Source organism: Dasypus novemcinctus, chromosome 12 (genome assembly GCF_030445035.2).
Source record: "Dasypus novemcinctus isolate mDasNov1 chromosome 12, mDasNov1.1.hap2, whole genome shotgun sequence".
NCBI lineage: Eukaryota > Metazoa > Chordata > Mammalia > Cingulata > Dasypodidae > Dasypus > Dasypus novemcinctus.
This window is the reverse complement of record NC_080684.1, coordinates 70,120,145-70,144,395: the sequence shown is the minus strand read 5'-3', so window position 1 is coordinate 70,144,395 and position 24,251 is coordinate 70,120,145. Positions and strand designations below refer to the sequence as shown.

Below are 24,251 nucleotides of genomic sequence, written 5' to 3'. Positions count from 1 at the left end.
CTCAGTTGCAACCCTTCTGCAATCCAAAACCTCCCACAAAACAAAGCCAACAATAAAAATAAAATAAAAAAATAAAATATTTTATGCATAATGCCTTTTATCACTGTAAGATCTGATATCTTTTATGTAGATTGACAATTTCTTCGGTATGTTTCCACGGTGTCTCTTTTTTTTTACTTTATTTTCCAAAAAGGTTCAGGTTACAGAAAAGTCACAGAAAATATAGGAGATTCTCATATACCCCCTCCCACTTCACATTCTCCCCCACCAATAATATCCTACATGAGTATGATATACTTGCTAAAATTGATAAACAAATATTGAAGCATTGCTACAAACCACAATCAATGGTTTATATTATGGTTTACCTTTTGCTCGGTGTATTTTTATAGATTCTGACCAAATGTAAAATGGCCTTTATCCATTATTGTAAGATCCAGAACAATTCCAATGCCCCAAAATGCCCTAAGCTTCTCCCATCTTTCTCTTCCCCTCCCCTCAGAACTTATGGCATCCATTAAGTTTCCATTTTTGAAGAATAAGGTTCATAGTTGGATGCAATAATATTGAGGGCTTGACATACTCATCTGTTTTCTTTTATCAGGTGTGGCCTATGTGCTGGAGATGCTCTTGACCCTCTATTTAAGAATGTAGCAGGGGAGGCTTTCAGATGATAACTCCCAGGATAGGAGTTTAATGTTTTCTTGTTTATTGTATGGGTCTCCGTCCACTGATATAACACACTATGCCAAGAAGAACACATTCATATTTTATAGAAGCATGCCCTAGGTGCCCTAGGAGTGGATATGAGCCCTGTGGAGGAGACTTCCTGGCACCAAGGGATAATTACTAAGTGCCAACTATCAATGCATTGGGATGGAACACATCCCAAAAAGATGTGTTCTTTCCATTGCAAAATAAATTCATCCAATATATCCCCCACTGTTGACACCTTACACCAGTGTCCCTCCCTGCCATACTTGCCAAAAATAAAGAAAAAATTCCCTCCATTGTAGTTTCAATCACTGTTCTACAAATCTCCAGAATTCAACTGTTCCTTTCTCCAGTCCTTCCCTCTGTTCCATCCCCAACCCCCTACCATGCTCATCCTCACATTCCAGTCCCACAGACACCACTCACATCCCTGCACCACACTTACCCTCCTCCACTGCCAAAGCATTCCCTTCCATCTTATCATGGTTTTGTTCATATTGGCATCAGCTCACCACACTCTATTCCCTTTCTATCTGCTAATAACCCATCTTCCAGACTCTAGCTCTGTGAGTCTGCTCTATAATCTTAGGTCTTATCAGTAAGATAATACAATATTTGTCTTTTAGTGACTGATTTACTTTACTCAACATAAGACCCTCAAGATTTATCTATGTTGCTATGTGTGTCAATACTTCATTAATACTTGTTAATGGGGGAATTATGAACGGGAAGAGAGTATATGGGACTCCCCTATATTTTCCATCTAACATTTATGTGATCTGAAGCTCCTTTAAAAATAAAGGAAAACAAAAACAAAAAAAGCAAAAGTTCCTTTAACTAACTCTCATGCAATCAAAGGACCTCATACCCATGGATATGGATTAGTTCGAAGAACATGATTTTCTGGGATTCACAAAAGAACATCAAACTGTCACATTCCACCTTCTGAATCCCAAAAAGATGTATTCTTTCCATTGCAAAATAGATTCATTCCATCACACTGTTTTAAAAACCCTTGAAATATTTCAGTAGCAATGATGAGTATAAAATCTCATAAAAATGCATTATAGGCATACAGTCTGTCTTTGGTCAAAATTCCATTCAGCTGTAGACTTGTGAAACTTAGAAAACAAGTTATCTGCTTCCAATATGCTAAGGAAGGACAGTCGTAGATTAAACATTTCCATTGCCATAGGGAGAAACTAGAAGGAAAATAGGTTCACAGGTCCCAAACAGTTCCAAAAACTTGCAGGATATACTCCACTGGATTCCAAAGACAGAGTTAAAAATTTAGTGGAATATCTACTCTGCCTCAGATAGATTTTTAAATATTTCTTCTTATTTTAAATCCATTTAATCCTCACCACAAACCCAAGAGTATTTTTACATCCATTTTATAGATAGAGAAATTGAGGCATGGGGATAGTAGGCAAAGTACTGTTAAGTCCCACAGGAAGTAGAGTTATCAAATTTCAAACTCAGCCTATCATGTTCTGGAACCTATTTTCTTAAACTTTACACTGTTCTTCCAAATGCAAAGCATCCTGGCATTTTATAAGACTTAATGTTTACGGCCGGGGTGTGGAAAATGGAACAATCTCTCTAAATTGTTAGAACTAAAGGGAATTAGATAAACGCTAGTGTTTTAAATGTGAAAGGTGGTGATAGTGGAATTCAGACAAGCTCACTGTTCCCAGTCTTTCCTAGAGTTGTAGCTAGAGAGAAAAGAGGATCCAAGTCAAAGTTTTTAACTGGGAGTTACACTGGTATTCTATTTGTTTGCTCTTTCTCCTTGACAATCATTGAATGTGGACTCATGCTCTGTGACGTATGCAAGTAAATTGTGGACTAATTGGTTTAATATTGAGTTTAGTGATTTGAGAATTTACTGAATTGGCAGCTTAACATTTCAGGTTGCAGCAGAGCACGCAATAATTTTTTTCTAGTTTGGGCTCCCACATCTAGTTCTTAGAGTAGTTGGCAATGAATAGAACTTAAATGACTTATGTTCAATTATGAATAACAGAGGTAGAGCCAAACATATTACTCACTAGTGAAAATGTTCAAGATTGCTTTTAAATATAGATAATATTTAATTTTTCAGGGAAACAAAAATATTTTAGTTTACCCATTACTTGAGTTTATATTATGGTTTAAAAAAATCCAAAAAACAAGACAAATCAAATGCTTTCTTGAACTACACTGAGCACATTCCAAAATTCCCTAAAGTGCAGGGACTTGAATCATAGAAAAGATTGGGCAAAATGATTTCTCCTGTTATGATCATTTTTATAAATTTATGTTTTAAGATTTTCTCTTCTTACTTCTACATGAAATCATTCAAGGTCTGTTCAAGAACTTTTACATTTCTCTAAACCAATTGTCTCTGTAATCTTGGAAATTTGTCTTCAAATATTTATATTCCAGCTTATCTAAAGTTGAGGCAGGATAGTTTAGGGAATGTGAAGACAAATCTAAAACTTGGCCAAAAATCATGGCCATGAAACATGTGACCATGGAACTCCACCTGGAAACATCCTAAGGGAAGACCCCACTGGAAAGCTGCTGGAAGAACCCCAGGAGCCTCCCCCATTTGGAATGAAATTTGGTTCAGGGTCAAGGAAAAGCCCTGGGTATTCTCAAGGGGCCTTACCACTGGGCCTCCCAGGGGAATTGACAAGTGGGGCAAGAAAACAAAACAGCAAACAACTAGGACCCCTCCTCCAAACATTAGAAGAGGAGGAGTAATTAATGGTTTAAAAGTAATGGAAGTGAATGTAACATTGATGTGGAGAAAGTAGCCACGGTAGTTCTGAGGGCAGGGAGAGGGAAGAAGAGATGTGAAATGGGGGCATTTTCGCGACTTGGAGTTGTCCTAAACGATATTGCAGGGACAGATGATGGACATTATATATCCTGCCATAACCCACTGAATGTATTGGGGGAGAGTGTAAACTACAATGAAAACTATTATCCATGTGGTGCAGCAGTGCTCCAAAATGTATTCACCAAAAGCAATGACTATGCCACAATGATGAAAGAGGTTGTTGATGTGGGAGGAGTGGGGTGTGGGAGTGTGTGGGGTATATGGGAACCTCATATATATATATATATATTTTTTTTTTAATATTTATTTTTTATTTGTTTCTCTCCCCTTCCCCCTCCCCCGTTGTCTGCTCCCTGTGTCCATTTGCTGTGTGTTCTTCTGTGTACACTTGCATTCTTGTCAACTGTACCAGGAATCTGTGTCTCTTGTTGTTGCATCATCTTGCTGCGTCATCTCTCCGTGGGTGTGGTATCACTCCTGGGCAGGCTACACTTTTTTCTACAGGGGCGGAGTTCCTTGCAGGGTGCACTCCTTGTGCATGGGGCTCCCCTACACAGGCGACACCCCTGGGTGGCAAGGCACTCCTTGCACACATCAGCACTGCGCGTGGGCCAGCCTACCACTCTGGTCAGGAGGTCCTGGGTTTGAACCCTGGACCTTCCATATGGTAGGCAGATGCTCTATCAGTTGAGCCAAATCTGCTTCTTTTATATTTTTTAATGTAACATTTCTTGTGACTTACGTATCTTCAAAAAAATACAATTAAAAAAATGATGGCGGTGGGGGGTTGGGGAATGGGGTATATGGGAACCTCTTATGTTTTTAAAGTAACATTTTGTATGCTCTATCAACTTTAAAAAAAGATAATTAGAAAATAAAATAAAACTATTAAAAAATTAAAAATAAAGGTAACCACATAAGCTAAATCTCTCTCTCTCTGCCTGCAGCAACCTGTAAATATACCTGGAACCCATAATCTGTTATTTTCTCACTTTTCTATTCTTTTCTCCCATTTCCTTAATAAACTACTGGTCTAAAAAAGTGGCATGTTCTTAAATCCTTTACATAACATAGACAAGAACCTATAGAAATCTGGCTCTACTACTAGGCCTACTAATACAATGAAAAATAACCTGGCCATTCCCTTAATGAATTTATTGTATAGTGTGTGAATCTCTTAGCTTATTTTTTAAACATTACCTCTTCACTCTAAGCCTAAGAATGAAGTTTGTTAAGATTGAATGAAATAATTCATTTACAATATAAATCAGATACCATACTATTAAATAAATGCTAGTTTCTATCTATTTTAGTTTCTTAGCTGCAGAAACAAATGCCATAAAATGAGGTGGCTTAAATAACAGGAACTTATTGTCCCAAACTTTTGAAGCCAGGAGAAATACAAATTCAAGCCATCAGCAACTTGATGCTTTCTCCCAGAAGACTGTGGTGTTCTGGGGCTGGTTATTGGTAATCCTTGATCATTGACTTTTCTGTCACATGGCAACACACATGGTGGTGTCTTTTCCTTTCTCTTCTGGGATCCATTGACATGCAGCTTCTTGCTGCTTACTGGGACTTCTCTTCCCTGTCTGACTTTTACTCAGTCTAAACAAACAACCTGGATTGAAGCCCAAACTTGCTCAATTGGGCATACCTTAACTGAAGTAACATTTTACAATGGGTCTTCACCCACCAGAATGCAAACTAAGACCAAAACATACCCAAACAGGTATATGCAATTCAATCCACCACACTACCCAGCACCATTGTTTACCTCTGTTTCTATTTTAAATAAAAAGTAGAACATACCTACACACACTTGCTTATACAATAAGGGCTGTTTATGAGTCATTAGAAATAGAGTTGCAATAACTAAGATTTTTCATTGCTTTATATATACAAATATGCACTAAGCTCAGATAAATTAACAAATTTGAAATCCAGCTTTCCATTACACTGAAGATTGTTTGTGGGTGATCTAATTGCTCTTAAACATTCTCCCTTTTTAAATCATGTCATAATCATGTTGATGGTGCTCTAAAGAAGGTCAGCTGTAATAACGGTGTTGGCAGAGAAAGACCCTGGATTTCAAGAGTCAACTCTCTCTAGCAGATTTCTACATTTCAAGTTCTAGAATTCATCATTAAAAGCTCAGACTCTTGATTTTTGCCTCCACTTTAAAAGGAAATGAATTTTTCATGCTTGATCTCATGTTATCCTTATTAAAAAATATATATGTATATATATCAAAACTCTTATGTGTTAGTTTATAATAAAAACTATAACTATTAAGTAGACCAGAATATACCTGTATTCTCAGCAGTCTTTAGTTGAATGGAAAACCACATGATAATTGTCTATTTCTTTGCTTGTCTCGGTATTGTATAGATTTTTTAAACATAAGGTCAATCATTTCCTATTCATCTTTTGACCCTAACAACTAGCCTGGTTCTCAATAATTATACAAGCTTTTGATGAATGAATGAGTGAGTGAGAGAGTGAGTGAATTTAGATAGCATTATCTTAAACCATCATTAATAATTTAAAAAACAATCTAACTAATTGAAGTGTCAGGGCAAGCTTTCAATCTAAATATACTGAACCACAAGATTTAAAACGTCACATCCTATGAATTAATTGTCTTAAGAGAACTACATCCTTTAAATCAAGCGGCATAATTTGTATCTTTTATGATAGATAATGTATATTTTTAAGTCATAGCAAGAGCAATCTAGCCCAGACATGATTATTATAGAGGCTATTACTGATGAATTCACAATAATACCTGTTTGTAAAAGAAAATGTTGAAATATTGCTTGAGTAATAGAGTATCTACACATGGAGAAAAACACATATATCACATGAATTTCTATATAGTACATATTTTTTCTTGATTAGAAATAGATTCGTTTCATGTTTTTATTCAAATAAGAATGCTAAGGAGGTTTCAAAATAAATTGCTAACAGCTTGGAAACAATGTACAATAGTCCCATGAGCATGATGTATCACACAACAGAAAAACTACTTGACAGATGAATAACAAATAAAGTTTCTTTCTGTTTCTCTTTCTTCCTGAAGTTTAGGATTCAATCAGCTCTAAATCCACTGCTATAGAAAGGTAAAATGAAAATAAATGCAATATATAATCCTAAAATTCATAGATTATATGTAATTATTTTCCTATCATATTCAGTAATATCAGTCTCATTCTGGCTTTAAGTGCACAGTTATGAATTTGCTTTCGGAGCACCATAACAATGAATGTAACTTTTCTCTACACCTGGTAAATTAGGTAGGCTAACTGTTAAGTTTTCTCTAAGCCCTTGCTTCTTTATAGGATAAGATATTTGAAGAACTTGTTTTTTTAAATATTCAATTTTGCCTGGGAAACAGTTACCATATGGTCAAGATCTGTGTCCTATCTATCTTCTATATTGCTTTAGGAAATCAGAACACTTACACATGAGTCCTGAAGCTCACCCACTTGGGAGGTAGTATGACATTAAGAAGTCCATCAGATCTGGAATTTCTCCCTGGATCAAACAGTTGGGTAGATGTGAGTCCTGGGGAAAGTCACTTAATTTCTCTTGGCTCCATTTTCTTTTGCATGGTGGTAATACTCATATATGTATAAACTATGATATGTGAGATAACATGTGAAATCACTTTGTAAAATAAAAAACATTATAAAATTTCCAGTTGTTATTTTTATATAAATAACCCAACCACTGAGATTTTACTAACAGATTAGCAGACTTCAAATACCATGTATTTGCATGCATATAAAAACATATATTCATCCAACCAACATTATTTATAGTGTACCTACTGCATGCCAAGTAATCTTCAACATACCAGGGACTTGGCCAAATTCTCTGCTTCTATAAAGTTTCTGTTTTATAAAAGGGATAGAAATAAACAAGAAAAAATAAAATAAGATAGGATGAGAGGATAGCAAGATATAACAAAAAGGAAGAACTGCCTGAATTAATAATATTTTATTCAAAGTCTGAATGCATTGCTGGAATTCTATGCGAAGGAAATTTTAATCACAAAGGCCCTAAAGAAGGAATTTGCCTTTTCAAAAATCATGAAAAATTCTATAAATTAAGGACTTGTAGTCAGTGGTTAGGAGTTTCGTGTTTATACCAAATGTGATAGGAAGCCATTGAAGAATTGTTAACAAGCAGAAATAATTTGATTTGCATTTTTTAAAAGATCATTCTGTCTATTGTGCATAATATAGACTAATAGAGCAAAAGAGGAAGCAGTGTCTCAGGAGGATGTTGCAGTAGGGAGATATGGATGAAGCAACTAGAACTAGGTAATGGTGATGGAAGAGACAAGACAACAAGCTTGCTAAGTCTGTGCTTGTGGGGGTAGGGTAAGGTAAGCTGAAGAAAAAATCATGAGTCTTACGATTTTGGCCCCAGCATTTATGAAGATGGTGTCGTCATTTACCACAATGGGGAAAATTGAATGAAAGAATCAATTAATTGTTGATTTTGCTGCACCCCCATCTCCTTGGCATAGGGTAGAAATCAAGAGTTTAATGTGAATACGTGAGATTCTTATTAAATATATATAAATAGAAAAATAAGTTTGACTGTAGGGTTATAAGAAAATCTGGAACCCCAGGATGAGCTTTAAATTGGTGATATAAATTTGACAACCATTAGCATATATTTAGTATGGCGTTTTATGCTATTCCTAGAAAGAGAGTATAAAGAGAGAAGAAAGAGGTCCAAGAGCTTAATACCAGGGTACATTAATGCTTAGAGATTAGGAAGACGAGAACTAATATTTTTTCACTTAACAGTTCTAATCAGTTATTTTTAAAATGGTTTATTGAAAGTTAATGTGGCAAACTCAATAATTGTTTAAGTATTGCACCTACCCTATTTAGTAATTATACTTTTTTGTCTTTATTTATTTTTTTAATGTTACATTAAAAAAATATGAGGTCCCTATATGCCCCCTCCCCCCTTCCCCCACTCCTCCCCCATATTTTGACCAGCATGTACCTCAACTATTCAATCTCAATGAATGAAATTTATCTGAAGAAAAGTCCCAGAAGCCCATTAACTTGTAGCACCATAGTATATCTATAAAAGATTGATTAGTTAAGAATAATTAATTTAAGATTGTTTATTATTTTATTACTAAGAAAATATTGCATTAAACTTTCAGCAATACTTAGAAAACTCTCTGCAAATGGAACATTATTCATGTCTTTTAAAAGCTGTACATCATACCCAAATGCTTATATTGTCAAAGATTTTAAAACTGTCATCCTGAAAGGCATGCCATTAGGAGGTTCGACTTTACACCCTCATTTTTTATAGATCCTAAAGAGTAAATCAAACAGAGCTATATTTTATTAGTTGTTGTGTACAAAGCTCAACAGCCATTGTAATTTTACCAAAGAAGTGAAAGATACATTAAGTCCTAACTCCCACCCTAGATTTGAAATCTAATGATCAGCAGGAGATTAGTGACAGAAAGGGGGGTATGATTGGAATTCCTGCAAATGGTAGGAGTGGGGCCAATTAATATAAAAGAAGGCTGGAAATAGATGTTAACTATTTATATTTATTTCAACAAGCTATTCCAAAATAAGTTATATAATTAAATAATGGTTGATAAAAGTTACTAGGTACATATAAAGAAATATTTAGAGCAGAAAGATATTTCTTCACATGCTGTTTATTCCTCAACTCTTTGTAAACTTCCAATACCCTACACAACTTTACTGAAACAGCCCCTTGGCACTGCTGTATAACATTTGATCCTCCTGAGTACACACAATCCGGAAACACCCTAAAGGATTTTAACTAAGTCATCTTCCCTTGGCTTTTTTCTTATCTTTCTAGTTATTTATTCTTCTGTGAGTTCTCTTGAATCTTAATTTCTATGTCTAGTCTTCAGAAAACATAGCTTCAAACATCATAAAGAATTGTTCCTCCATATTCATATGCTCTGCCATGTTCTCTCTCTCGGGTTCAGGGCCTTTTAAATGTTCATATGGGATATATTTAATTGCCTATCTGGTGGTCACCATTTCAACACAAATAAGCCAAAAATAGAAGTGATCTTCCTCACCTTCTAACTTATATTCCTTTACTCCATAATTCTGATTTTAAATGCCAAACCCATCTGCACTGCTTCTCTGAAAAGATACCTGACTATCGAGTATTCTTGATTTTTACAGTGATTTCTAACCTGACTGCCATCTCCAGTCAAGATATATATTTATTTCCTTGCTTAAAATGTCGATCGATGGCATATATTGCTAAAGGATAAAACATGTTCTAATGTTTTTGTTATGAATATAATATTTGGATTCCCTGTGTGTTTGATTTGCATATTAACACTCTTTAATGTCTTGCTAATTTCCTTAGAATAAAAGCTAACATCCCTGGTAGGACAGGTAAAGTCTTCATAAGTTTAATTATTTATGACTCACCTGTCTATGCTGCATATTTAGAATTCCCCAAAATATCCTAATTCTTATATCTTTTTAATTTTTCCCATATTTACCCCCTTATCTGGAGAGTTTTTCCTTTGACACTTTCCTTCTTAAACTGGATAGGTTTATTAAGATTAAACTCACCACTCACTTCCTCTAGGTGACTTTATCTCCACCTCCAGATTGGCTAATTTGCCCCTATATGTGCTCCTATAATAACCTAAATATTTGTCTATCATATTGATTACAATTGTGTGTTTACTTGTTAGCTTTCCATATTCACTTATGAACTTATTGAGATTATTGAGATAAAGAGTTTTTTTGGCATCACTATGAATATCAAGAACATAACAATAAAAATTTCCTGAATAAAGGCAAGAAGGAAAGAAAGATAACAGAACCAATAAGTTGTATATTAGAGATGTAAAAATGGGAGGAAATTACTATATTCAATATCTAGTTTTTTGCAATATAATCTAAGAATTTAGCTGGAGTAATAAAGAAGGGGATTGAAAAAAACTATAGAGGAAAAGCTGCATAGGTTTGTGACCAACAGGAAGCCTTTGCCTAACCATGCAAACTGTGTAACAATGGAGAGGGGAAAAAAGTCTTGATTAGCTGAAGAAATAATATGGGGAAAACTAGTAAGTTAGAAACTGAATAAAGTGAGTGATCTAGTTACTTGAAAAGTTCTCAAAAATCTTCAAGTTTTAAGTCTGTTCAGTTGCCATTTTATACCTTTATTTAGAGATTCATAGTTCTTTTAACCATAGGAAAAAAAGCATTTCAGATTTAAGATAGTACTGTGTTTTGCAATTCTGGCTGCATAGTAAACAAAACAAAACAAAACAAAAAACTTCAGTATCTCTAAACATTACAATAGCTGGACTCATTTCGGTCCAATTAAATCAGAATCTCCTGAAGTATTACTATAACCTGACAACAGAAATTTTTATAGCTTTCCTAAATGATTCATATTTAACTAGGGTTGAGAACCACTGGTCTTGTATAGAATTATCATTTTATCATTGATAAAACTAAGAAGAATCAATATTCAGGGTTCTTAATCAGGGTTCCATGAGCTTAAATTGAAATGTAAAAAAACATTGTTGTTGTGGGGATATGTTGGTGTGGATGTGATATATTTATTAAATAATACACAGTATAGTGTGGACTTAATAAGCGGTTCATGGTTTTCACGTGACTGGCAAAGGGATCCATGGAACAAAAAAGGTTAAGAAACCCTGATCTATATATATATAATCTGTAAAAGCCTTTGTCCTGCAATAACCCACTGAATGGACTGAGAGTGTAAACTACAATGTAAACTGTAATCCATTCTGTGTAGCAGTGCTCCAAAATGTATTCATCAAATGCAATGATTATGCCACACTGATGAAAGAATTTGGTGATGTGGGTGGAGTGGGGGGAGAGGGGGGGAATGGGAATATATAAGATTCTCTTATATTTTTTAATGTAACATTTTGTATGATCTATGTATCTTTGAAAATTTTTTTAAAATCTATTAAAAACGCACACATACACAAAAAAAGAGAAAATATAATAAATTAAAAAAAAAATAAGCCATGATCATCCAGTTCCCTGACTCAGAATCTTTGACAGGAATCAAAGCAGAAGGCTGTTAGAGGTAAGCATGATTATAGTAGATATGACAGCTGACAGCTTGACTGGTGTGGTATCACCACAGAGTATGATAACAGAAATTCATGATGGAGGCTGTAACTCATCAAGGTAAGAGTGAATTTCCTTTAGTGTCCTTTTTTGAAGAAGGTAGGAAGTATTAATAGTCTTCCAGAAGATTTCTATCAAAATGATTAAAATAAATATTTCCTTGGAACCCAAAAGGCAGTTTCTACTTTTAAAATATTCAGTAGATGCATTGCCAATGATATCAGACAAAAAATAGCACCATCAGATTATAATGAAGTGATATCTACTCAGTCATCTCTTGTCTAGTGGGAAGAGACCTGGAATACCACTCAAATCATTTGTTCAAATTCTTGCTATTGTGTGTGCTATCAGCACACTCTGAATACATTAGTTAATTTTTCTGGGTCTTTTAAATTCTCTCACTTATGGGCTGGAAAATATCAAATACCTACTACATTACTCAGGAGATAAAATCAGGCTATGTATGTTTTGTGTAAATGTTTATATTGGACTTCTAAAATGTATATAGGATGGTGGATAAAAATATGTGTAAAATAAGCAATTCGATTGGTCAGAATTGATTAAATAGGAGACTTAGCATATAATATTAACATCTTCACAGATATGTGATTAATTTGCTTGTTGGTTTCAATTATATATCATTATTATAAAAATATATTTTCATAAAATGAACATTTCCATATTGATTGTATTAACTTACTAGAGAAGAGTCATATTTAACTTTAAAATTACCCCTGAAAATGTCTGAATTGGATTATTGAGAAATCTATTTATAATGATTCTTTAGGTATGAAGATAATGCTTAATAGGAATTTGGAATATTCTTAGAATTTTACCTCAAAAGGAGGGTGAATTGTGGAAGGAGAATGTTGAAAATTGTTGATAATCATAAAAAAGTGTGTAATTAAGAATATTAGAAAATACCTAAGATAGACTTTTAAATAAGAGCAAATTTTTCATCTCTAAATGGACATATAAAAAGTTTTTTTGTTGTTTGTTTAATTTATTGAAATATATCACTCATACATAAACATACATAAACAATAAATGTATAATAGTTGTGAACTTACTTACAAAACAAACATATATAACATCAAACAAACATATATAACATCTCACCCTACCACCAATAACGCACATTGTTTTTAAACCTTTTTTAATCAATTCCATCATTGTTTCATTCACTCATATTCAATATTTTATAAATTAACTATCCAACTTTTTGACTACAACTTTGCTTTTGTAGTTGCTTTATTGCTTAGATTTCAAAGTGTGGATTTTGTATGATGTTAAACTTGCTTTTATCATAGAATTCATTTATAAAATGTTTATGAAGGCAAGGTGATCAAATGGTTTGTACTTTAATGGTGTTACTGCCAATTATCATATAATTATTTTAATTTTAAAACTTTAACCAGATTGTTGAAATAGCTTACCTCAAGACTGAGTCATAAGTATCAAATTTAGGAGCAATAACTTGTATGCCTCACCTCTCTTACTGAATTTCCATGTAAAGTGAATAAAAATATTTTGCTAAAATTAGAAATGCACATATGGTGTACATTTAGAGATACAGTCATTTAAATAAGAACCTAAATAAGTAACCTATGAATGAGATATTGTTAAGCTATTCCTTTCAGTCAGAATTTTCAGTATAATTAAAGGCAACTTATTAATAGTGTTCTTTTTTGCTAATTCCATATACTTGAAATAGCCATTTAAGTATCTCTTTAGTGTAATATAGAACACCTTTACTCTTTTCATACTCTCTAAAGAAAAATTGCTCCTGTGTATTTTAAAATGAGATACATTTTTCAGATTCAAATAAGGACTATAACTAGGAAATTACTATCATAATGAAATCTGATCAAGACATTACAAGTCGCCTAAAAGAAGTTGGTCTGGATCACTTACATTAACATGCTAACCGAAGTTTTGTATGTATGTTTTTCTGTGTTATTGTGCTTGATAAGGATTATTTGAAAATGAGAGAATAATATATGAGATGATTCTTTCTGATAATGATAAAAAAAAACTCTGTAAGTCTCATTTGTGCAAATTCTTATTCTAAGTATTTTTCATAGGGTAACTCAAAACAAACACATGAGATGCCCTTATTTTATTTATGAATAAGCCGAGGCACAGTGCTGCGGTAAACTGTCTAAATTCATACAGCTCTAAGTGGCGGTACTGGGGTTGGACCCACGTGTTCTCTTTTCAGAGACCATTAACCACCACACACGCAATCTGGTAAATTTAAATGTTCTTTTTAAAATTAGGTAAGCTGGTTATGTTTTGATGCTAAATTTTGCAGTTCAAGTAACTACCATATGATGAATAGAGATATATGAGATCTATATGCTTTTAATAGAAAAAAAATGGCTAATTATTTTTAACTATGTTCCGGTTACTAGAATAGCATTATAATAGTACTTGGATAAAAACACAAGGAAATAGAATTAGTCTTAGGCAAAATCTGTCAAAACAATTTAAGCTATTTTATTTTTCATTAAATTAAGCCATATGCCCTTGTACCAGAAAAATTGAATTAGAATACTGAAAGATGTTGTGTCTATTGATTCTTGGAAATGAATTTTGGACTAGTAAAATCCCTGAAAAAATAAATAACTTATCTTTTGTACATTCCCAGAATCAGAAAAGCATACAACATATTTTTTTTATTTTTCTAGACTGTAGGTCAGCAAATTGGTGGGCCAAAGCCAGCTCACACCTGTTTGAGTGGGTCCTGTAGATGAGGACATACATAATTTAAAATGGTTGAAAAAACAATCAAAAGAAGAAAAATATTTTGTGTTGTGAATATTCAATGTTCAGGGCCCATAAATATATTTTTATTGGGACAGAGTCATTCTCATGTGTTCATATATTACCTATAGCTGTTCTCACACTAAGAAAACATATCTGATTAAAAGTAGAAATCAAATGGCCTGAAAACTGTAAAATATTTACTGTCTGAACCTTAATGGAAAATATTTGCTGATGACTGCTGTAGACATTGAAATCTTCTCTCCTTGGGTTAAGTCATAATCTTGTTTGCCTCCTTATTCAAAAATTTGCAGAATTTTTTCCATCTAAATTTTTGTAAATTTGACCATTTATTCTGTTGGCTCAAAATTAAAACTCCAAGGATTATACATTGGCCTGGGTTCTTCTTGGCAACACTGTCAGTTTTGCCTAATCTATCATGTTTCTGTGACCTGGCAGGTGTGTTCCAATATTCCTTTCTACTATGACAAGTCTGTGGACAATCACCGCGGCTTCACAGTGAACCTATGTCTGATTTTACTCTTAGCTCTTATATTCCTTTTACTCTTTAAATTTTACTTTATATTTCACAACAAAATTTCCACTGCATGTTCAGACTAAACGGCCTGATCTCTTTTGTACTGTGGAAATTTGGTAAAACATAAGAAATAGGATATCAAGGTGTGGCATTGAGCAATTTCCACATGTCCCATGGTAAAAATGCTCCCCAAATACATACATTGCCTATCCCTTTACCACTGGTAACTAACCATTCAGCATAAGTTGCTGTGTATTCTGATGACAACTGGGCCTGTCAGAAGAAACATTCTTGGGCTTCAGCACAGTTAAAATTGAATTTGAATAAAAAGCATATTTTCAGGGACTGTGTATTTACTCACATGATGTGGTTAATGTTTATTAGATTGATATATGTTTACCAAATGCCAGTTCTAAGAAGCAAGCTGCTGTTTCATTGCTTAGGAACATGTGATTCAAAGTGCACCAGAAAGACTGGTCGGTGTGCTAAACTCATGACAGCACAGAGAAAAAACTTTAAATCTTTCCTCAGAGGTATTCTCAGAGCACAAAGCTGTCTTCGTGTTTCTAATCATGAAAACACTTGTGAAGAAGCAAGGGACTTTCTTGTTATGATTCTTGTTGCTTTTCATAAAATAATAATATTTTATAATATTTTATTTTGTGACTCACATCAGAGAATATGAGAGAATTGTGGAGAATGAAGATTAATAATTTAATAATGCTCAGTAAACTTAGATCCCATGTTTTTTGCAATTTTTCTTTTGAACAGAGCAAGATGTGAAATGCCATAAGTTGTTAAGGAAAAGGTGTTGTGGAGAAATAGGGTGCTTTTGTAAATGTAGCATGATACATCAATAATGTTTAAAGGCTGGGTGAATTACAAGCTTGCTTTAGAAGAGGATTTATCCAGTTGAGGTTTTACCAAAGGTCCATTCTTAGTTATGTAGGTTTTTGAAGATATGCTATTATATCATATTTAAGTATGTTATTTTAATTTAAATGACAGTGTTGATCTTAGACTTGTAAAAAAGAATTAGGCTATTGGTGCCAGAGTACAAATTTTCAATAAAATAGTTAAAAATGGGAGATTTGTAACTGGGTATGATTTCATGCTTTGCTTTAGTGGCATTCTTTGATATATAGTATCTTCGTGACATCATCTGGAAAAAAAAACAGTAAAATGTGACGAAGGATGCCTGATTTTTCTTTTTCTTTTTCTAAATAATGCTTCAGTCTAAAATTTCCTTGACCTCATTTTAAGAGTTACTGATTTTATTGTCTCTTTTCCCATTTCATTGGTTGAGGGAAAAATGAAAGCAACTTTGCACAATATGCCTTTATTTAGTACTTGTTTTCTTGAATTCAGAGTCTATGGAAGACTAAAAGAAATAACCAGAGATGTAAAATCTTATTGTTTGGTTGTTTTATTTGCTTTTTGGAACAACTTCTAGTAGTTTATTTTTAAATAAAGACATAAGCAAATATAGATGCAATCTTAGCTCTAGTTTTGCTAGGGAAAATGATCAGTTCCTAAAATATCACTTTTTTTGACAATCATTTTATCCTCTCCCCACCATGGGGAGAGGATATTCCATAATTCCAACCATAAAAAGTTGGCTTGTATAAAATTCTAGTATAATCATTTCCCTGTAATGGGGTTCAAGTTGTCTCACCATTTTCCCAGAGTGAGTCAGAAGGGAATTGTAGAATAACAGAGGATTGCTTTTCAGATCCTTTAAACTTTTGTCACCTTACCTGAAGAAGCCCTTCCACTTACTGTGGTATCCCATAGCCTAACTCTGCTTCTGATGCTGCATACTGATCAAATAGCTTAACTTTGAACTTGACTCTTATAGCATTTTAATATTGTTTATGAATTCCAAGAAATAGATATTGGATTATGTTTGTGAACTGGTCTGGGCATATTAGATATATTGGATTCAGAGTTTTCACTTTTACTTTATTAAATAATCATTGAGGCTTGGACTGGGCCATGTCAGTAGGAGAAATCACACCACAGAGAATGGAGTTTAGAATTTTGATCCTGGAGCCTGGGAAGTAAGCACACAGAGAAGCAGATACATGAGGAAGGATAGAAGTCTCCAGTAAACAGACAGACGCCTCAGGAAGAGAGACAAACCATTTGCCTGATACTCTATAGCTGGCCTTGATGAGAAAGCAGAGCAGATGAGCATGAAGAGAGGAACCCCGGAGGCTTGAACCCTTGCAGATATCAACAGCCATCTTGCTCTGACACGTGACAGCAGACTTTGGTGAGGGAAGCAATTCAAGCTTTAGGCCTGGTAACTGTAAGCTTCTACCTGAAAATAAATACCCTTTACAAAAGCCAACAGATTTCTGGTATTTTGCATCAGCACCCCTTTGGCTGACTACTACAACTCTTAATCAAAATAAACCAGTTCTTCATGCCTTCTTTTTGGAGATAGACTATCTAATAAAAAATACCAGGGTACAAATGGAATGGATAGAGCGTAAAGGGTAGATTATTGATTTTTCTACTCTATGTGACCACAAGCAACTGAACATTATCTCAGTGATCATCAAGCAGAAAATGAGGGCTCCTAGGGAAGTGAAAGTGGCTCAAGCGGTTGAGCACCTGCTTCCCACATGCAAGGTCCTATGTCAGTTTCCTGTACCTCCTGAAAAAAAAAAAAGCAAAACAAACAACAGCAGCAATAAAACCAGCTCAGGGGACCCTATGTGGCTCTGTGGTTGAGCACCAGCTTCCAGTCCAGGGCTCAGTTTGGGGTCCTCAAATACTAAAACACAAAAAGGAAAGCAGGTATAATAACCCTAATATGACTAGACACTAAAGTACAACTATTTAATAGCCTACAATATTTGATTAAAACATGTTTGATTTTACCCACCAAACTAGTTTGTATTAATGTTGGTGCTTACAATTAACTAAAATAAAGAAGAATCTTGAGGATTATTTTTGATAGGAATATATTTAGTGGAATTCCTTAGATTTTTTTTTAATGATACTAAGTTCAGTATTCTTTCAGCCAAAACCTTAAAGAGTTATTAAGTGCTTTTTTGTTCCTTTAAACTTTGTACTTTTTAGGCAGCAATGTCTGCAAAACATGCTGTTCTTATAGAACCAGAAAAATTATTAATGTAGCAGCCTTAACTAAAATATTATAAACTGTAAATAAATCTGAAAATTCCCAGATCACGTTAAGTGAATTTACTTAAGAAATTATTTTTCCAAGGCACACAAATTAAAATTATAAATTTTTAGATAATGTAATATCTTTAGCATGTTAACAGAATTGTCTTCCTCATCATTTAATTCTGTTTTGTGAAAAATCTAGTACTAATAAAATAGTAAACCCTTTTTTTTACAAAACCCTAATGCAAAGATATTGAACTTTCAAGTTATTTTGTTGAACTTTCCATTTTAATTTTAAAGAAATGAAAAAAAAAGTGAGCTTGGAAAAGAGGAAGGAAGAGAAGGTAAGAGGAAAGAAGGAAGAGAGAGAGAGAAGGAATGAAAGAAGGGCAGGAGAGAGAGGAAAAGGAATAGATAAAATAGAAAAGTGGGAAAAAATGTGTAGTGAGCAAATGAAAAGGAAAATGAAGACATTATCTCCAGATGTTATTCCTGAGTATTTGTGTAGAAGTAGATCTTTGAAGTACAAAGAATATTGAATGTGAAAAGTCAGATGATATGGAATGTTCTTCAGAATTCTGGAAGTTTTTTTTTTTTCGTTATTGCTGTTTGTTTTTACACTGACTGAAGGAACACATTTCCAACTGCTTGAATACTCAGTTCCAATAGATAATAAAATAAAATCAACTAATGACAGCTGTGTAAAACAAAGTCTGAATAAAATAAATAGAGAAACGTGAAACAATCAACCCCTCCAAATAATTTGAACTTAAATTTTGGAAGAAATAAAGAAATTCTTTGTCCACAAGCAGAGAAGTTTGGGCACAACAAATTCAAATCACATACTTTTAACTCACCACACATTTTCACTCAAAAGACTAAAAACTTTGTTTTCCTCTTTCTTCAGAGGTAAGCAGCGCTTTGAAATACCATCACACACACTAAGGAACAAACCAATCCTTTAGGTAATGTTTCTTTAAAGCCCAATTTTACCCTTTCTCTCTCTGTTACCTTCTAATTTCTGTTCCTGAGTTTTCCATTGGTTGCAATTATAGACAAGAATAGTGTATTAAAAGCCATAGCTAAGGCCTAGATGGAAAAATCAATAGGACACATTTGACAAGTAAAAATCAATAATACTTAAAACAACTTTTCTTACCTTAGAGCCAAATCCTATTGTAGTAAATGAGTAAGTTCCATGTGAGTTGTGACCCTGTCTTATCTGACCATTTCTCGTTGTTTATATATGAAAGGCCATTTGATCAATTAATTCTGACAGCCCCAGTTACTGAATGAGAAGTCACTAATGTGAAAGATACTTGGATTAATGAATTAGTCAGAATGGAAATATTTCTAACAGCAATTGTCAGATATGTATTTTATTTTATTAACTGACACAATGTAATTTGAAGGGAAAGTCCCTGAAATTTCTAGAAAGAGTAGCAGTGTTTATTTTGACATCAATTAATGAAGTTAATTGGTTTGCTTGTAGCCTTTCAAAACCTTGTTACTGAATAAGTTATTTTATGACTGAGGATTAATGCTAATTCAGAACAGTGCTAACTCAGTAGCTATAAGTGCAATGACAAAAATGAGAGATATGAGTCACTCTCTGCCATATGTTTTGCCAGATGTTTCATATGCATTTTTGATTCTCGAAATATCCCTGAAAGTAGCAGGCCATTCCCTTTAAGACATATGAGATCACAGGATCTGAGACATTTGGAAAAGTACCCACAAATGGCAGGAGTAGAGTTATGATTCAAACCCACAATTTCAAGGCATTGTAGGTCATTGTTTCATTCTGTATTTCAAATGCTACAATGATTTATTTAAAAGAATGGAAGAAGCAAGAGCCAAGGATTGATAATAAACTTAAGTGCCTAAAGTTCTCTGCCGAAAATTTCCATAGGGAAATTATTCCTTCAAGTCAATCTGAGGTAAATATGTAACATGCAAATATGAATTTTCCAACAATTATGTCAAGGCTCTTTTCCAGCATTTTTCTTTATGCTTAATTTTTCTTTCCCCAAAGGAAATTTTGTGATAATGCTTAATATATTCCAGTGACTATGGGGTGGATAAGTAAATCACCTGTTCCTGATTATCTGAAATTACTAGAGTTTCTGAGAGCCTTGAACTGATTGATTGCTGGGTCTTGATAGGTAACTAAAGGACTTTATGCCTCTTTGACTTGAATACACAGATAGAGTAAAAGAGTATTATATGACCTGTAAGCCATTCTTCAGGGCAATTAAGACAGGTTGATTCTAAAGTCTTGGACTGTACAACAGAAGCCAGAAGACATTAGCTGGGATCTGTATCCTGCCCTGCTTTCACTTCATTTCTTCATTTACCCTCTGCCAAACCCCTACCTAAACATACTTCACTAATACATTTTAGACTACTTTCTAGATCTTTTTTTTAATGGTAGCAGAAATTTTAATCAGAAATTTTAATTTTTAAATTGATCATTGTCCTTTTATAGAAAAAGGTAATTAAAAATTTTTTCCCAAGTGAATTATAGATACATATTAATAAATCATACAATTCATCCAAAGAATACAATTAGTGGTATTTGGTACATAATCACATAGTTGTACATTCATCACTTCAATCATTAGTAGTGCATTTTCATTATTTCAATACTAATAATAATAAAAAAAAAAACAAGAAACTTCTTCACCCCTTATGGTCTCTGTTTCCCCTGCTGTATGGAGCTGCTATTTCTGGTTGAAAAAAAATGTAATTTTTAATATTTTAAGATGTTTTGTCACTTTGAGATTTTTGTCTTCCAGATATGTAAAACCTGTTAAAGCATCATATGGTGGCAAGCAATGGGTTTATTTCTTCCAGAAAATTCTGAACTGATGGAATATAAATGAAGACTGAGGACCTAATAGGAATATTGTTACCAATTGGCAATTTGAAGGTTATAACTCATTTTTATTAAATTTTGCTGAATTTAAGGAGAACCTATTTTTTCAGGGTGACATAGGATGTATCCAACTTATAGAAAAACTGTTTGTGTTTTTAAGAATAAGAACAGGACCCTTTTTAGATGTTCATATGATTCATCTACTTGTTCATACAGGGACTTGCCTTGAGATTGGACTCTTATTCTAGATAATATTAATCACATTATGCATGTTACATAATTTAGAAGATAGTATGAGCTATAAGTAATTAATCGTTGGATAATGCTCTGAAGTCCTTTTTATCAATTCCCAGGGTTCTTTCTGTTTGCAGGGCATCATGAGGTCTTTACATCTGCAATACTTCCATGAGATCTCATTTTCCAGGTATGCCCATCTTTTTCTATGGCTGTAGCATTTTTGTTCATCTACCTATTTTCTTGGATTCAGATTTGCTCCAGGTGTTTCCTGTGTAACCTACACAGGTGACAAGGAGGAGAGAGCTCACTTATAGCAAGATCTAACCCAGGAGTCATGTTTTCGTGTGCTGCTAACTACCTATGAGGTACCCCATTTGTTTCTCTACAGCAGGGACTCTTAATCTGGGGCTTTAGAAATTGAAGAAGTTTCTCTGAAATTGTATTTAAATTTTTTTAGTATACACATTTTTCTGAGAACATAGTCCACATTCATTAGATTCTCAAACAGCAGCAGTGACCCAAAGGAGTTAGGGATTATCGTGCTCCAAATTAGTTAGATCTCTCTCCCTGTCTTTTCTGATGGATCAATGGGAAGACTTCCTTGGGATGTGGCACTTGAGCTCCATCTTAGTTGATGAACAGTAGCAGGCAGAGAGGCAGGCAGGGGAAAGTGTTTCCTTGGAAAGCTGTTGTGAGGTTAAATGAGATAATGTGTCCATGGTGAGTGGTTAATAGATATTTAAATTCTTTGCAACTTGCACTAGACACTTTCCAGGACTGCCTTGGAGATTTTACTACAATGTAGGAGGTGAATCATCTCAGCCTTTCCCTCCAGTTTATCATAGATTTTGCCCATGTAGGTGGCAGCTTACACCCTTCCTCTTTCCCCATTTTCCTTTAAGCCTGTCATCCAGTCTCTAGCTCTCTGAGGCAGCTTGGTTTATTTATGTCATATCATTGAGGTCATGTAGTATTTGTCCTTCAATGCCTGGGTTGCTTCACTCAACATAAGGTTCTTAAGATTCATCCATGTTATCACGTGTGTTTGTAGAGTATTTGTTCTTAAAGCTGAGTAATATTCCATTGTATGTATATACCACATTCTATTTATCCATTCATTTGTTGATGGACATTTGAGTTGGTTCCAACTTTTGGCAATAGTGAACAATGCTGCTATGAACATTGGTGTGCATGTATCAGTTTGTGTCCTTGTTTTCAGTTCTACTGGGTATATACTCAGCAGTGGAATTGCTGGGTCATATGGCAAATCTATAGCTAGTTTTTGGAGAAACCTCCAAACTGTCCTCCAGAATGGCTGGATCCTTCTGCATTCCCACCAGCAGTGGATGAGTGTTCCCATTCCTCCACATCCTCTCCAGCATTTGTTGTCTTCTGTTTTTTTCATAGCTGCCAATCTTATAGGAGTAAGATGGTATCTCATTGTAGTTTTGATTTGCATTTCCCTCATAGCTAGAGAGTTGGAGCATTTTTTTCATGTGCTTTTTAGCCATTTGTATTTCTTCTTTGGAGAAGTGTCTGTTTAAATCTTTTTCCCATTGTTTAAATGGGTTGTTTGTCTTTTTATTTTCAAGATATAGTTCTCTATATATGCAGGATATAAGTCTCCTATCAGATATATGGTTACCAAATATTTTCTCCCATTGTGTAGACTCTCTTTTCACTTTCTTGACAAACTCCTTTGAGGTTCAGAAGGCTTTAATTTTAAGGAAGTCCCATTTATCTACTTGTTCTTTTGCTGCTCATGCTTTTGGTGTGAAGTTCATGAAGCTATTTCCTATTACAAGGTCTTGTATATGCTTCCCTACACTGCTTTCTAAAGTCTTTATGGTCTTACCTCTTATATTTAGGTCTTTCATCAATCTTGAGTTGATTTTTGTATAAGGTATGAGATGGTAATCCTTTTTCATTCTTTTACATATGGATATCCAGTTCTCCAGGCACCATTTGTTGAATAGGCCATTCTCTCCCAGTTGAGAGGGTTTGGTGGCTTTATCGAATATTATATGACTATATATATAAGGATCTATATCTCAATTCGGTTCCATTGGTCTGTGTGTCTCTCCTTGTGCCAATACCATGCTGTTTTCACTACAGTAGCTTTGTAGTATGTTTTGAAGTCAAGTAGTATGATTCCTCCAATTTCGTTTCTCTTTTTCAATATGTCTTTGGCTATTTGGCTACTTTCTATATCTTTAGTATTTATTTCAGTTAGCATTTTTAAATTTTCCTTTTTACATAATTTCATATTTTCCTAGCTTTAAAGACATACTATTTTATAGTTTAAACATTATTTGGTTATTAGTTTCACATGATAATAATATTTTGTCTGAAGATTTTTAGGTTCACTTCTTTACACTTGTAAATTTATTGTCTTTTATTATAGTTGTTATTTTAAATCTCATTTCAGCTTTTGACTCTTTCATATATTTTATTTTCATTTTAGTTTTCTTGAGTAAAATTAACAAATTATTATTATAGTTTATTATGAAAATTTAGTTGTATTGTCTTATTCAGTATTTTTTTTCCCTTACTCTAATATTCATTGGAATTTTCTCCTTTTCTTCTCGTCAAAGTTTTCTTTACTGAACAATTTTTACTTTGATAATTACTGACAGGATTGTGACTCTAGTGATGATAATATGGAAAGAGTCCAAGCCATCGAGGGGAGGGTCAAAGCCTTCTTAACTCCGGATTTTCCAGCACCAGCCTTCTGACGTCCTAGGGGATCTTTTAGCTCATTTAAGAAGGGTTCTTCAAGGAAACTCACCTTGGAAGTGCTCATTAACTCTACCCCCCAGGGCTATAAATCTCCATGCAGAGGTCACCCCTGATTTATTGGAATGGTGTTGATTCTTGACAGCTCACTTCATTCAGTCAGTATGAGAAATTGTTTTTAAAATCCATAGTCTATAAGGTGGATAATTATTGGATTTTCAGTACAACAGGGACACATATCATGGTTTGCCA

At 33.9% G+C, this 24,251-nt stretch overlaps 1 protein-coding gene across 14 annotated transcripts in view; it reads left to right on the top strand.

The window, feature by feature from the left end:
- The window catches only part of MGAT4C (MGAT4 family member C), a 926,873-nt gene that overhangs the window by 139,965 nt on the left and 762,657 nt on the right, over positions 1 to 24,251 (top strand). For 2 of the 14 annotated variants that reach the window (XM_071218995.1, XM_071218986.1), the window contains exon 1: positions 21,398 to 21,450. The exons of the other annotated variants lie outside the window; for them this stretch is intronic. The gene's annotated coding sequence lies outside the window, so the exon portion shown is untranslated. Of the gene's footprint in view, positions 1 to 21,397; positions 21,451 to 24,251 lie in introns of those variants that run through there. 14 annotated transcript variants of the gene reach the window in all.